The 15,123-nt window shown below is 36.6% G+C and overlaps 1 protein-coding gene across 6 annotated transcripts in view; it reads left to right on the top strand.

Moving 5' to 3' along the window:
• Positions 1–15,123, top strand: part of Edil3 (EGF like repeats and discoidin domains 3) — a 409,108-nt gene that overhangs the window by 239,470 nt on the left and 154,515 nt on the right. The gene's annotated exons all lie outside the window — the stretch shown is intronic.

The following is a 15,123-nucleotide window of genomic DNA, read 5'->3' as shown; positions in this document are numbered from 1 at the left end:
ATAAGAACACTTGCGGTGTAGTGTTACCATTGTTGTAACAGTTAGTTATAATTGTGGGTGAGTAAGAAAAGATCACAGGCTAAAAATCTCTATATATTATACCACCAGAGCATCAGAACAGTGCTCTGTGCAAATGCAGAATGAAGATGCAGGTGAGAATCTAGATATGGGAGGTGCTTTGCCCAAACAGTTAATTAATTAGTGATGGAAGCAGAACTACGAATAATTCAGGTCTTTGGCCTCCCACTCCCACATGTGTTTTTCTCTAAACTGAGATTTCACTTCCAATCCAGATAGTTGAGATGAACCTGTACATTACAGCTTCTCTCTCTCTCTGTCTCAGTCTTTCTCTCTCTGTGTCTGTCTCTCTTTCTGTCTGTCTTCCTCACACACAGAGGGAGAATGTATCCTCTTTGGAAACAGTAACACATTTCTCACTTTCCTTTGCATTCCCTCTTTTCCTCTCCTTTCACCATGGTTTTTATAAAATAAAATAGAGAATAATACAAAATGATTTCTTTGAGTTATGTATATAAAAATAATGATCTACAAAGTGCCAAATCATCCCCCTAATCCTAATAAATTTCACTAAAATAAATAAATCCTTTGTTTCAAATAAAAGCCTTTATTGGTGGGGAGGAACCCAAACTTTCATCTTCCTAACATAGTTGGAAGAAGGCACTGCACATGAAATGCTGAAGAAGCCCGAGGTGCGGGGGACCAGAGGCGGACTGAGGCAGCCGTAGCACAGACAGGAGCACAGCGCCCCTTCCCTTCGCACTGCACTGACTCCACCAGCTGCAGTCGGGGTGGTCCTTCTTCTTCCCCGGCACAGACCTGCGGCCTTTACTGTATTCTATAGGATTTATAGGGTGGCTTCCTGAATCCTGGATTCTGTGCTGGAAACACTTCCAGGGTGCCTAGGAAGGGACAGTTTCTTAAGAGGAAATGAATAGATGTCAGTGAATGCTTCACGTTTGTACAGTTTGAGGCCCAAACAGAAGCTCTTTACAGGAGTTCTGGAGCTTTGGGAGAGCTAGACTCTGGCTGGCTTAGTGCTCGGGGGCTCTGACTCACAGCAGCCTGGCCAGGGGCACCTGAGGGCAGAGGCTTCCAGTTTTCCTAAAGTGGGAACTGTCTGGGACAGGTGCTGGGAGGCCAGCCTGGGGAGAGAGTCACCAGAACGCCCAACTCTCACAGTTCACAACGCGCTCAAGAGCTGGCATCTGACAGTACAGACCTCTTAGGCTTAGGACAGGGAAGAATTAGGGTAGAGGTCAGAAGCCTTAGTTGGAGGCTGAGGACCTGATGAGACAGACAGGATAGCCATGGGCAAAGGAATACACGCGATGCCCCTGCGCTGCCGGAGAAGAGTGGAGGAGACAGTTCTGGCTGCCGATATGTTGACCGTGAAAGGGAAGCAGATGTTAGCTGGATGCAGAAAGAATAGAGCAAAAGCCATCTCTTTCTCCATTGTAGATTTGAGTCGAGGTCACTTCATCTGAAAATGTCCTTGAGATGCAGGATGCCAGCTGGGTTCTGGGAGGACGCATTGAGATCCACTGTCAATTTAATTGACCTCAGATGGTGCCTGGTGGTCTACCATTCAGCTTGTGATGTTGTGCTTAGTGAAACTCTTTCTTTTTCCTTGACTAGGTTTGATATTCATGTATAACTTGTATTAAAACTCAGACTCCTCTGAACACAATGCAATAGTGCATAGCCTCCTGGGACCTGCCAGGTACTCTGACACTGTACACTTCTTCTGCTTATCTTTGCATCTCGACAAGGAGATCAAATGAGCCCATTGTATTTCACCCTAGTATGAACTCCAATTGAGGAAGTTGCTTATTTTGCTGAGGGTCTAAATGATTGGAGAGCTTATCTTGTCTATTGCCTAGGTGGCTGGGTTTTTCACTCTCCTGTGTCTTCCTAGAGTTGTCAAGGAAATTCAAAGTAGGAAAGAACTTTCTCCCTACTGAAGATTCAGTTCCATGCTTTGAGGCTGTAGGGAAAGTGCTCACTCCAGGGTGACAAGGAATCAGGTTCAGGTCCCAGTGGAACCAGCTCCGAGCCACCTGAAGTTAGGCAGGATGTATCTCTAGGCAATAGTCTACACTGGAATAAAGCTGTGACACTGGTTTGGACACTGGGTCCTGTTGCACAGGGTTACCTCTGTGGTCCCCTGACACCTTGTAGAATTGGCAAAAATCCCTTTGTTTGAGGAGATGCATCGAGAGAGAGAGAAAAGGGGAAGCGGAGAGATGAGCTGTGTGGTGCTGTCAGATGCCCACTTTACAATGTTACCGTCCTGCTGTTCAGTCCCAAATGGCAGTCAGTCCGCTCTTGGAAACAACAATCATACTTGATTTGCAGACTCTACTTCTTTTTATTTTGATTGCTCCTTCATGCTGTGTGGATTAGTGGAATTTTACATTGCTGACTTATTTTAAAATGAAATCATTTTAAACATATAAAAAACTTAAAAAGTGGAAATGTTGCAGAGGAATAAAACTAACAAAATAGTAAGATATAAAAGATATAAATAAGCTGGAATATTTATAATAAAATAGAGGATAAATAACAATATCATTAATTTATTACTGCTTTTAATACAATAAAATTAAGCACAGTGACAGAAGAGAATGGTACAGATATGCTAACAAACTCCTCATAAAGGAATAATACTACTGAATCATGTCTTCATCTTTATGTTTTCTGTATATTTTGAATACTCGCACTTAGGTGTACAGCATAGCCACTTTCTTCCCAAGAATAAAGATTCTTAAATGAGTTCTTAACGAGAGAGTGAGCCCTGGATAAATGAAAATATCTGAACTTAAAGGGCACCTCCCTTTGCCTCTTCATTCTCCTGTGTCTGCTACCTCTCAGTTTGGGAGGGAAAAAGTGGAAGCTGAGGGGGAGGAACGTCTGGAAAATAGGCACCCATACCCTTCCACTACAACACACACATGCAGCACACACAGACACAGTCACACCTACCCCTGAAGGAGTTTATTCTTAATCCTGAGAAGGAAATCACAAAGCGAAAGTGGTGACAAAGAGAGGGCTTTTCTCAAAGACATACCATCTTCTACTTCTCAAGTTTGCCTCCGGAAGGTTATCTCTGACTGCCATCTGTGCTACCTCTGGTCTAGGCTCAACCCATCTTCCAGAGCGGACCATTTTTAAGGAGGCCTGTAAGTACCACTTTGCAGCCTTCCAATTTCCTGATGTCAAGCACTGAATGTGACAGCTCTGTCTCCAGAAGAGCCTGCAACACACCCGCTCCTCAGCTCACTCCTTCATCTTTCTCTAGCTTGCTTATTTAAAACAGTGGTGGGCAGGTAGAGAGTCAACTTGCTTGGTTTGAGACCCATCGCAGGAGCTGGTGGAGCCCCTGTGGTGTCTGGGTGGTGGGTCGCGGAGGTGAAGCCATGAGATGTATTTCCCTATTCCCTTCCCCATTACTCTGTTCCATGTCAGGTCACACTCCTGTCCTCCTTCTGGTCATTGCATTGAGGCAGTCTTCTCTGCATGTCCTTCCTTGCCACTTTTCCTCTTGACCTCAAGATATCAACACACACTTCTTCGCTTTGCTTTTCCTCCTTCACGCTCATGAAAACCGTGTGTTTTCACACTTATGTATTGTTATTGAGTATTCACCCAATATTTACACCCAGAGGAGAAGGATTTCACTGTTGTAAACTAAGTTGACAGGTGTATGCTGTCATCAAATAATCTGGGGAAGAAATGAACCCAGCTAGCTGAGTTCCTTTGGTGTGGAAAGGACATTTGGTTTTTCTCAGTGTCTTTAACTACCATCCAGTTATTTTCAGCCTGATTTTTCCATTTTTAAGCAGCCTCCTCAAGGTGCTTTTGTCAATATACTAAAATTTATTCTAGCATGTTTGTTGGTACTTAATAAAGGCGGATAGAAAGTGGAATTGCTTTGCTTTGATCCAATACTTCTCTTACAATTATGTGCTGCCCTGAGCTTATGAAAGCACATTGAAAATGAGATAAATGGCTCTCTTTTTAGGCTGCTTGTGCATGCAGACATCTTGAACGTTCATATTACATCACTTGTGTATTTAGCAGTAGGCTCCTATTCCTGCTGTGAACAAAACCAATGCTACCCCTAATGAGCCATGAAACATAAATGCAGTGATTGGAGATAATTTCTTCATGGTGTAGACAGACAGAGCTTACTATCTTTCTATGTATCAAAAAGATTTGCCCATCTCGAATTCTATCCTTTCTCTGCTTTTCCCTGATTTTTACTGGACTTTCTATTTTAATCTGCATTCTAAGGCAGCCTTTGTTATTACAACTAAAAGAAATATTTTGAATATTAATGACATTGGATATTTGAAATATATATATATATATTCATTTTCAGTTAAACAATTAAAAGCAAGTTGCTTAAGCTATTATTTTTTAATAAGCAGTATTAAAATACATCTATGGATTCTATTATAATATGTGTCGTTAATTAATATAGCTATTAAGCTCTTTTACTTTATGGGGAGCAAACTTATGCCTGATTTTATCTATTAGGATGTAATGCACAATGAGTTGATAATAATTGGTATGTAAGTTAATCATCAAAAGAAATTTTCAGTACAATTTCATTTTTCAGATGTTAATGACTTCTTTAATACTCCATAGAAAATTTGCCTGTGAAAGTTCCAATAATTATTTACTGATATTTAGAATTGAGTTAAAGGAATAATACTGTTGATTTTAATAATTCCAAATTAGACATTTAGTTTTGGCTCCTAACACTTTGTTAAATTAGCAGATATTAATTATTTTTAGTTCTGTTTGTCATTTATGTATTATAGGGGATTTGGTTAAGGTTTACTTTTTGCACTACTTGAAATGACTTTTTATAGCTTTTTATAGCTTTTGAAAGCCCAGCATATTTATCACAGTCTCACCACAAATTATCTGAGTGTAGAGTCCTGCTATGTGGTTTATTCTTAAATATTCACACAGTCATTTTCATAAACTGCATGAAAAGTAAAGGATGTGAACTGGGATGAGGACTCTCTTCTTAAAGATCCGATGTGCCTTGCCACATATGTGTCACAGAAAATGATGTTTAAATCAGAGCAAATGCAAAGCAAATTGCTAGCATGTTAGTTGACTAATTTAAAAATAACTAGAATTGTTTTCGTTTATTAGGCTTTGTGGCCCCCAGTAGCCATATACATTTCCCCCCTGGCTGTTTAAATGTGACATGATTAAATTTTAAGAATGGCTCTCGAATGTGTTTTCATCACTGACACTATTTCTGGAAATTAAGATAGTTACCGAGGGAGCCTTAGTAATGTAGTGTCCCGAACCATTATGCCAAAAGGAATTAAGCCTTAAATGATTAGAAGGCGTAACAAAAATTAAAAGCTGAAGTCTTCAATGGAGAGGAATGTGATATTTCAAAATGTCAAAATTATCCACTTTTCTTAGGCTTAATGAAATTATTTAGATAATTCTAGACATTTTTAAGAATTTTAGCTCAAGTTATGTGAATAAAAGGCGATACATGTAAAAATACCTTGAAAATTATAAATTAACATTGCCTTAATTTTAAGTAATATCACACTGAGTCTTCATATAATGATAAATAAGTACTTATAAATAGATAACACATACATTGTATCAGTCAGTACTGCAAATATATTCATTGTTATATCATTGTATGCTACAGGGTACCTTCATATAAGTATAGGCATAGTCAATGAAAAGAGCTAAGAATTTAAAAATAAATAAATGACATAATACATTTGTTTGAATTATATACTCAGTGCTTACCACTTCTTTAAACATGAATTTATGCATGCATATGTCTTTTTTCTAAAACTCAAACATCTGTCACCAGCTAATTGTGACATGATATTGACTTTAATGTCAGACTTTCCTGTGACCCAAACTTTAGTCTGTCCATTAAACATTAATTTATTAATCCTCTCAACATTTTTGAGATAGGCACTATTTGTTTCTGATTCCATTTTGTAGGAAAAATCTGAGCTACTGACTCATTAAATAATTTGGTTATGGTGACATGACTGACAAACTACAGAGTTTAGTCTGAGTTTCAGTTCCTGCAGCCGCAAGGCCTGCCGCCTGGTTGGTTGAGCTCCTGCCCCTTGCAAGGGAGAAGGGTGCTGCTTCTTAGGCTGTGAACATTAAAAACCCTCACACTTGATGAATGGCTCGGTCCTGGCGGCGGTGGTACAGGGAACATTCCAAGCTGTGTTCAAACAGAACCAGGCTGGAAACCATGACTTTCTCTACTGGCGATTCTGGGCTCTGAATAAATAAGGGTATGCAGTCCGGTTTTCTGAGCCTCAGGTTTCTATTACATAAGTAGAATTAATAATGTCGTATGATTTTTATTGATGAACAAGTTAAATTAAAAACATCCATGAAGTATGTGGCTCAATAAATGTTAAAAATAAATCATGCATAAGTAGCTACAGGAACTTTTGAGTTATTTGAAAAGCCAACACCACTGTATCCCTGCTTCTTCTTTTGTTACAGTTGAGGATGATTTTAAATTTTACCGTATGTTCCAACAGCTTACTCATCTTTGGAGCTGAGTGTGTCTTAGAGAACAGCTTATGGAAAAGTATACAGTGATGCCGTGGACTGCACCGTACATACATTTAGGAAATTCCACTGCATTAACGTGGTTAGACAAATACTCTCAGCCCAACCAATCATTTCAGGAAATAGGAATTTCTTTAAAATATGAAATAAACACACTCCTGAACTATGAATACCTAATTTTATTTCTTTTCATGGTTGTATGTTTGCAGTTATTGTTAAGGTATCCCTGTTACTAAATCAAATATTTTGATGAATGACATGTAAAAATAAAAAAGCAAAATTAGTAACTCCACTACCATCCTACCCTATGAAGATAATCCAATATAGTTTTACATTAAAATAGAACTAATTTCCATCTCTTCTATACAAGTAGGATAGACCCACAAGTAAAATATAAAACAAAAGTCATCAAGCATAAACGGACCATTATTGAATGGCCTCGCTTATGTGCTGAATATAGGCTGTGACCTTAGGAGCAGGAAGAGATGCTGGTAGTTCCCTGAGGAAGAGGTGGGTTCAGGAGCACTGTGGAAGGCTGAGACCAGGACAGAAGATCTGCTGTGACACTGCAGAGTAGGAGGATTGCACATGTGTATTTCAAAAAACTTTCAAAAGGAAGAATTTTGAAGGTTTTCACCCAAAAAAATGATAAATGAGGATTTGATATGTTTAATTTAGACATTATACAATGCAGGCTTGTTTAGAGACATCACACAATACACTAGAAACATGTATAATTTTATGTTTCTGTGTATCATTAAAAACAAAAATAAACTAATAAATTCTGATGTAAAATACAGGGTTTTAGAATCAAGAGGTATTTATTTATGAGGAAGTGCCAGTGTGATCAAAAGCATGATAGTTATATGACTGGAGCAACTAGCTATAAATATTCTTGGGCTTTTCTTAGACTATTTCAGGGTTTTTAGTATATAACTAAATAAATTAATTGAACTACCAAATTGCATTTCACTTTGCTATCTACGGCAGGAGCAAAATGGTAACTAGAATGAATTCAGTTTATATTTTCATGCATTGCCTAGATTCATGGGATGAAGAATAAGAATGGCCTCATAGCTGTGTATAAAAGCCGACTAGTGTCAGGAAGACAATAGAGAGAGCTGGTAGGGGAGATGATTCTGAATGGGACATTGACAGCAGAGACCTGGGAACTGACACAAGAAGAGAATGTCTCAGCAGACAAAAAGAGGGTGGTAGGAAGGAGAACTGTATGAAAAAACGCATAATATCCTCAAGGATAACAAGTCTTTTTGTGCTTGAGAGTGTTAATTTTTAAAGGATGAATTAAAATGTTGATTAATCACCATGCAATAGCATTTTTTAAACAGTCACTTACTTTTTAGATCTTAGCATTTCAGTCAAGAAGTTTCTCTTGGAGGTCATGGCCTGTCCAAAATAAGCAATATTTTTCCATTAAAAATTCATCTTTTTAAGGATAGTTGTATTTTGTACAACTAATAGGGATGTTTTTGAATTGCCAAAATAGACTTAAGCTTTTGAAATGTTAACATACAAGAAATGTAACAAGAAATCAAGGAGAAGCAAAGACAAGAATCGTGAACTATTAATCCTAGTTTTATTCCAGGTGATAAACCTGTTACTCAAAATTCTAGAAAGACTCCTTAATGATAATTTGTCTTTGAAACTAATGTGTAATTTAATTTAGGTTTACTGTGCCTTGCTTAAATATATAATGCCAGTCCACCAGTAGGACAGGAAAAAGGTTATTTTCTCAGGCTGGCAACATTTGTGAACCTCAGAAAAAATAGTCATTGACTGGATTGATATAAGTTTTACACTAGACATTAGCAATATAATACTAAATTTAAGATAATAATATTGAAGTCTACCATCAATACAGACATAACCATAGGTATATACTCTTAAATAGAATTCATTATTTTAAGTTAATCTATTATATTATTTTAAAAGATGTGACAGTAGTTTAAACAAAAGAATACCTTCTCAAGTACATCAGTCACCCTCTAGAAAAGAAGCGATTCTGATATTACTGCAAGACGAGCTCTTTACAAAAATAAACATAAAAAACTGACTCAAGACAAGACTGAATTGGATTTTCTGTGGGTGACATGGAAGTTCCATCTTCGCTCAGATGCCTCTGGGTATATATTTTCAAATGTTACCCAGCATTTTTTTTTGCAGCTGTATTACACTTTAAAAGTTCACTTCCTGTACCTTAAAGTGATCATGGAATAAATGAAAGAGAAATAGCTGCAGTGCTCAGCTGAACTCTCTAGGACTTGTATCCCTCCAACAAACTGAATCAGATTGTCTTTATCTTATAATTTTGTATTTGATTGCTACTGATGAAAGATGCAATAGGACTTTCGTGATTTTCAAGTTAAATTTCATTCATTCTCATTACTTGTTTAAGATAGATAGTTTACCTCGTATGTCTTATCTAGGATAACACTTATCCTAACATTTCTCAATTCAAAGAACGGAAGAAGAAGCACTCAGAGTTTGGGAACATAGAAAAACAATCATTCATAAAATGTAAAATTGTAGTGGATCATTAAATAATATACTGTGCTTTCCAAGACTCAAAATATTAAACTTTAAACCATCGCCCTGAGCCTCACCCTTGCAGCAAAAAGAGAAGAAGCCAAGCAAATTGTATATAGTAGAAGAAAGTAAAACTTTTTGTGTAAGAAAATGACTGGACAAGAAGTCATCCCAGGACTGGGAAGATTCAACATGGTGACATGTACTTCGTGGGCCTGGCATCATTCTATCCATGTGCTAACATGGCATTCTTGGATACTTAGGTGAAACTGATGTAATTCGAGTCTGAAATGTTCATTTGATCATAGGGAAATTGCAGGCCAAATGACAGCGACTTCTGCTTTTATCACATCCGTGAAAAGCAGAGATAAATGTCTTTATCAGATAGGAAGAAGAATATAGACGGCTCCTGATCTTTCACCAAATGTGCACAATTTTCCAAATGATGGCATGATTTCCTGTACTCTCAGGGGCTTCAAATGGTTGCAATAAAATTTTACTGGAAACCTGGGGCTAAATGTGACAGGGAAAGCAACAACTAGTATGACCCTGAATCTCAGTTTGATTGCCACACTCGAGAGTGATGACTTCCTGCACTAGACAAAGTGATTTCAGTTACATCAACACAGCAGCCACGTTCACCTGAAGGACAGGGTACAGCAGACTCTGTTCCCTCTTAAACATGCTGAATTATTGATATAATCAGGATATCCAGATAGGACAGTGCAGGTAGTTATTAAAATGCATATCTCAGTTCAAGGAAGTATTGGTGATAAGGATTCAGATTCTGGAATCAGATGAGAAAGGTAAAGTGACAAGATTGGTTGGCTTTCCCAAGACAGAAGGTAAAGAGATTAAAAATATAAGATTACTAGGGGCAGAGAAGAAGGCAGATAAAGTGGTTATTGATCTGCTAACGTATAAAAAATACAATAAAAAGTACTTGAAAGAGAATTTTAAAAAAGAGACAGGCAAATCGTATTTCCTGAATAGGAAGGACCTGGTCAAGGGAATGGAGCCTAAGTATCAGTTTCTGAAGTTGGAGACTCAAACCACTAGTGGCCCTTACAAAATTGAAGTAGGCAGTAAAGAAAAATGCCGGATTGCAAGCATCGAGAGGGAACGTGTGCTGAGCAGGAAATCATAACCACAAACCACGTCTCCCAGGTTAAGGTGCGTGCTCCTTGGAGCATATCTGAAACCCTAAAGAGCCATAATGATGACCAAGGTCCTAAAAATAAATTTTATAATAGTTACCTTAATAGCTCGATCTGGTCAATAATCCACATTCTTTTTAGAGCTCTGAAGGGAACGGACACATAAAGTATCCGACTTAAAAATAAATTGAACTTGAGGAATATGGTTCTATAAAAAGAGCAGAGCCAGAGCAGTCATTGAATCCAATACTAAAACTCAAGGTAAACAGGAGCAGGGACAGAAAATAAACTATTCTGACAAGAAAAATGGATGGAGCTATACTTATATAAGGAAGCCTATAAATACTCAGCACTATTATCTAACTATAGAGCACCAAAAAATTGAAACTGCAGCTGTTAGCACAGAAAAATCCAGAGATATGTGTGGTGGCTTGTTCAAAATAAAATTCACTTTTTATTTTCTCTGGTACACTTAGGAAGACACACAATTTTTTAAGCTTTTGTAAAGTTACTATTTGGTGCATAAATATCGATTCATATTAAATCGACATAGCTTCATATTATTTTCATTTTTTAAAAAAATGAATTTTTAATTCTATCGTTTTTAATAGTATTCATTTTAACAACTCTTTCCTATAGGAATTAATATAAATACAGGTTTGCTCCTACTCTTTAAACAGAATTTAATGCATATTTTTAACCTAAATACAAGATTCAACCTGAAAGGATGATAGGATAAGTATGTCTTTATTAAGAAAGACATAAAATAATACAAATCCTATCTTTATTTTTATGAGTGACTGCCAGATATTCACAGTTCCTATTAATTTCAAATACAGACAATAATCACTCGGAATGAATTGTACCTACCACTTGACATCAATACCAACCACAAACACTTTCACTTCATACCATGCCTTTTGTGAATATATAAAAATGTCACCTATTTTTTCATTAATATGAATCTATATTAGATTTGCCACCATCTCTTATTTCATTTACTGACAGATAAGTATACTGACTTACATTTTTAAATATTTTGAATTTCTTTATCTTTTAAAAAATTATTTTATCATAGAAAAGTAAAGTACAATTTCATAACAAAATAATAGGAGCGTAACAATAGATACTGCATTGAGTATTGTCATTCAAAGTACTTTCTCAGAGTGCAAGATACAGGCACAAAAAATTCTCCAATCGATATCTGCATGAATCTTCCTTTTCAATGAACAGTAATAATATAACTACCTTGCATTTTTCTCCCTTTTCTCTTTCCCCCTTTGAAAGTCCTCTTGGATTTATCAGAATAAAAAAGAGACCAGAGAGAAAAGTTCAGAAACCAGAGTTAATGGTTTATCTGTTTCAAAAGCTATTTTGCTGTGCTTAATATAAAAGGAGGTTTTTATAGATAGAAGTGAACAATAAATCATTTTCATTGAATTTCCACTCTTGGTCTTTTCCTCTGAGTTTTATTCTTTAGTTTAATTTGTGAAAATCAAGTAAAATAGCAGAAGATATTGTTAAATTGCAGTTCCGTCATTCTCCGTAGAGGTAGCACTCGTAGTGGCTACAATGCTTCCACCTCTGTAATAAACGCCAGTTGTAGACCTTATGCATACTATCAGCTCCAGCAAATATAACTCAGAATTACTAAAATACCTTTCTTGTGAGATTACAGCAGCTCCCCTCCACTGTCTGTCACTTATCATGAGTCGCTGACGACTCAGGGACACCTTCCACTCAAGCTACAGAACTTACGGTAACATGCTTGTTTGGCATTATCTTTATTTCTCTACTGATATACATTTTTAATCTTTTAATTTATTGCTTAATATATTTAGTGTTTCATAGCTTCCAGAAAGTGCAATTAAACTTTAAACTCTTCACATTCCTGCCACTTTTTTCTTGCTCAAGAGAAACGTACACAGTTACCGCTGACTTCATCTACCGAAACTATTTCTGTTTATAATACAATTGATATATTTTTAGTAGAAAAAATTCTGTCTTCCTGTTGGAATGACATTTGAATACATTGAATAAAAAACTAAAATAAGAGTGAAGCATTTCTAATTTTATTTATCAATAAAAGTAAAATAGTGAAGATGAATTAGTATTTAAAGACATAAAAGCAGCTTTTACAGGATAATCCTCATTCTACCCCAGGTGTGTATTCTGAGGGAATAGAAGCAGAGCCCTGAGCAATAGATGTCTCACTTACAAGCCTTATGAATCAGCACTTGAGCCATGTGGTGTTTCGTCATTTCTTTGCCTTTCTTTCACCCATAGTCAGCTCAGTGCCCATCATATGAGTAGGAAACAAACATGCAAAATATCTCAAAGTCAGCACATGAAAACAGCTGGCTGGATGCTGACAAGTATTTCACTATTTTCTCCCAATGTCTCCTCTCTATGCCCTTGCTAATCAGAAAACATGAATATTAGTATCCTCATGTTGATTGGAAATCCAAGCCATGATGAAACCCAGCAGCTTAGGCTGCACATACAGGAGCGGAGGGATGCAATTTGGGTGGAAATGGCTTGTTACTTTACTCTCAGACTTGAGGAAATGAGATTTTTTTGATTACACCAACAAAATTGCTAGCAGCTAAAACTTCATCTCTACTTATCCTAAAGATAAAATTACTCAGCTATTAAATTGGGGGGAAGAAAAAAAAAACTTGATAATGAAGGTGTTCCATGAAGTTGTAAGCTGATTTAACACAGTGTTCATGTAAGATAATCCCATAGAAGACCCTGTTTTTCCCACAATGAATAAAATATCCTGTGAAACACAGACTTATTTTAAAAGGAGGTTATTTAATTGGTTATTTTTTTCCAGTGAATTTGACAATATCCTGTAGGGCATCATTTCATTTTTCTTCTTTACAAGAAGTCATACTTTATATTTCCCCCAGACAAAGAGTTTTATCTGACAGTTGGAATGCTTTGATGATGATGTGTGTAGTTTTAAGGAGATGCCAAGTGACACAATACTTTGAATCATTTTCAGTAACTATGCATGCCTAGTAATTGTGCATATAGGTATATTTATGTTTTATTAAATAATATTTTGCAAGGGAATAGACATTATGCTTCTTTTTTATTATTTTTTGGCAAGGGAATGTAGGAAAATCCTGCCTGAATCAGTAGTATATGTTTAAACTGGATTTCCAGGCACTTAAGAGTAGTAGCCAATGGTGCCCACTCATGAATTCCTATCTCATAGTCTTGCTTTGGAAGAGTGAAACAACCTAAGAGCTACGATTGTGTGCCATGTAGTGTATACTACACATTTCTCATGTAGTTTCTCAATATATATGTGTTCTTGTCTCCCAGTGAGCTCTGGGAGATTCTGGGAGGTGGATGCTAGGCACAGAAATATACAGAATGAGGTCGGAGTTCTCATCTTTTGTGATCTATGGGCTGCATCTCAAGCTTTTCAAAATAAAGACCTCTGTTTGCCACTCTAAGGTATTGTGATTTAATTGACATGAGATGCCACTGACTGTGGGATTTGTAAAGGCTTTGCAATTATCCTAAGCTTGGGATCTGGAGTAATCTGGATCTGTGAAAGGTTTAGCAAATTTCCCAAAGCCACATAGATCAGTGGTGGTGTGGTAATTCAAACTCAAACCTCTCCAGCTTCCTATTTCAAAATCTTTGCTTTGGACACAGTTTTGCTCCAGTTTCTGTTCAGAGTGTAAACTTTTGAAATTGCATTTGTCTTCATACCCTTAAACAAAATTGCAATGAAGGCAGTTTTCTTGAATTCATATAGTAGGAATTTTGCCAAGTCTCAGTAAGATACTTCACACTTAAAAAGGTACTAGTGTACTAATTTAAATGTTAAGTTGGTTATTTCCTAAACTATTCCCTGTATTTGTAAATTTTATGATCTGATGAAGTCATGAGCTTTTGACTCTCTAAGCAGAAGGTGAATGTTTCTCTTTTCTTTTTATCTTTGAAGTTTGGGTTAATGGAGCAGGTAACTTTTCAAAGCACTGGTGCACTAATGATACAGTACCCTAACTCTCATCTGAGCAGTTTATGGATCGCACAGTTAGTCTTTTTCTCTATGCTCACAGGATTTTCATAAATGAAAAAATGTGTTCAACTAACAAATATTTTCTTACTGATGTAAAGTAAGTTTTGCTTCCTGTCCTTGCTTTTATCTGGGAATTTTTGCTGAACTTGTCTTTTCTTTGTAATAAAGACAGTGACTATATCCCACTGCATCCTATCTGTTAAGTTAGAAAATAACAGTGCTTAGTATTTTTAAGCATTTGACTAAAGAAAAGATTTGTGAGAAAAGCAAGTCACTGTTCTTTCCATTTGCACTGAGATAGTAGAAATTAAATTAGTTCCTGTGTCTCCAGTTTTGGTTACAGACACGCAGTTTCAAGTGCAAGACTGACTCAGCCTCATTCCTGATTAACCCTTTAAAAAAAGCATACCAGAGTAGTGAGTGTGAAAATGTTTTATAAAATGCAAACTTCTAAAGAACCTAACCTTTTCTGTACTTCCATCTTTCTAAGTGAAATCTCACTCTGTGGACTAGATTTAAATTCATTGTATAGCCAGAGCTGGCCTCATACTGACAGAATTCTGCCTGCCTCAGCCTCTTGGATGCTAGGATTACCGGGTCACAGCATCATGCCCAGGTTTTCTGTAACCCCAATGTGAGGAAAATGTATTTTTTTTTTGGCTTTAAAATCTTTGAAATAAGATAGAATTCTAATTTTCCTAAGATTTTGAAAATGTACAACTTCATATTGAACAGATACAAAATGATGTGGAGTTTAAA

The sequence above is a fragment of the Cavia porcellus genome, unplaced genomic scaffold (assembly GCF_034190915.1).
Source record: "Cavia porcellus strain 051 isolate PalLab524CR breed Dunkin Hartley unplaced genomic scaffold, mCavPor4.1 scaffold_2, whole genome shotgun sequence".
Lineage (NCBI taxonomy): Eukaryota > Metazoa > Chordata > Mammalia > Rodentia > Caviidae > Cavia > Cavia porcellus.
Note: the sequence above shows the minus strand (reverse complement) of the source record. Positions and strands in the feature narration are given on the sequence as shown.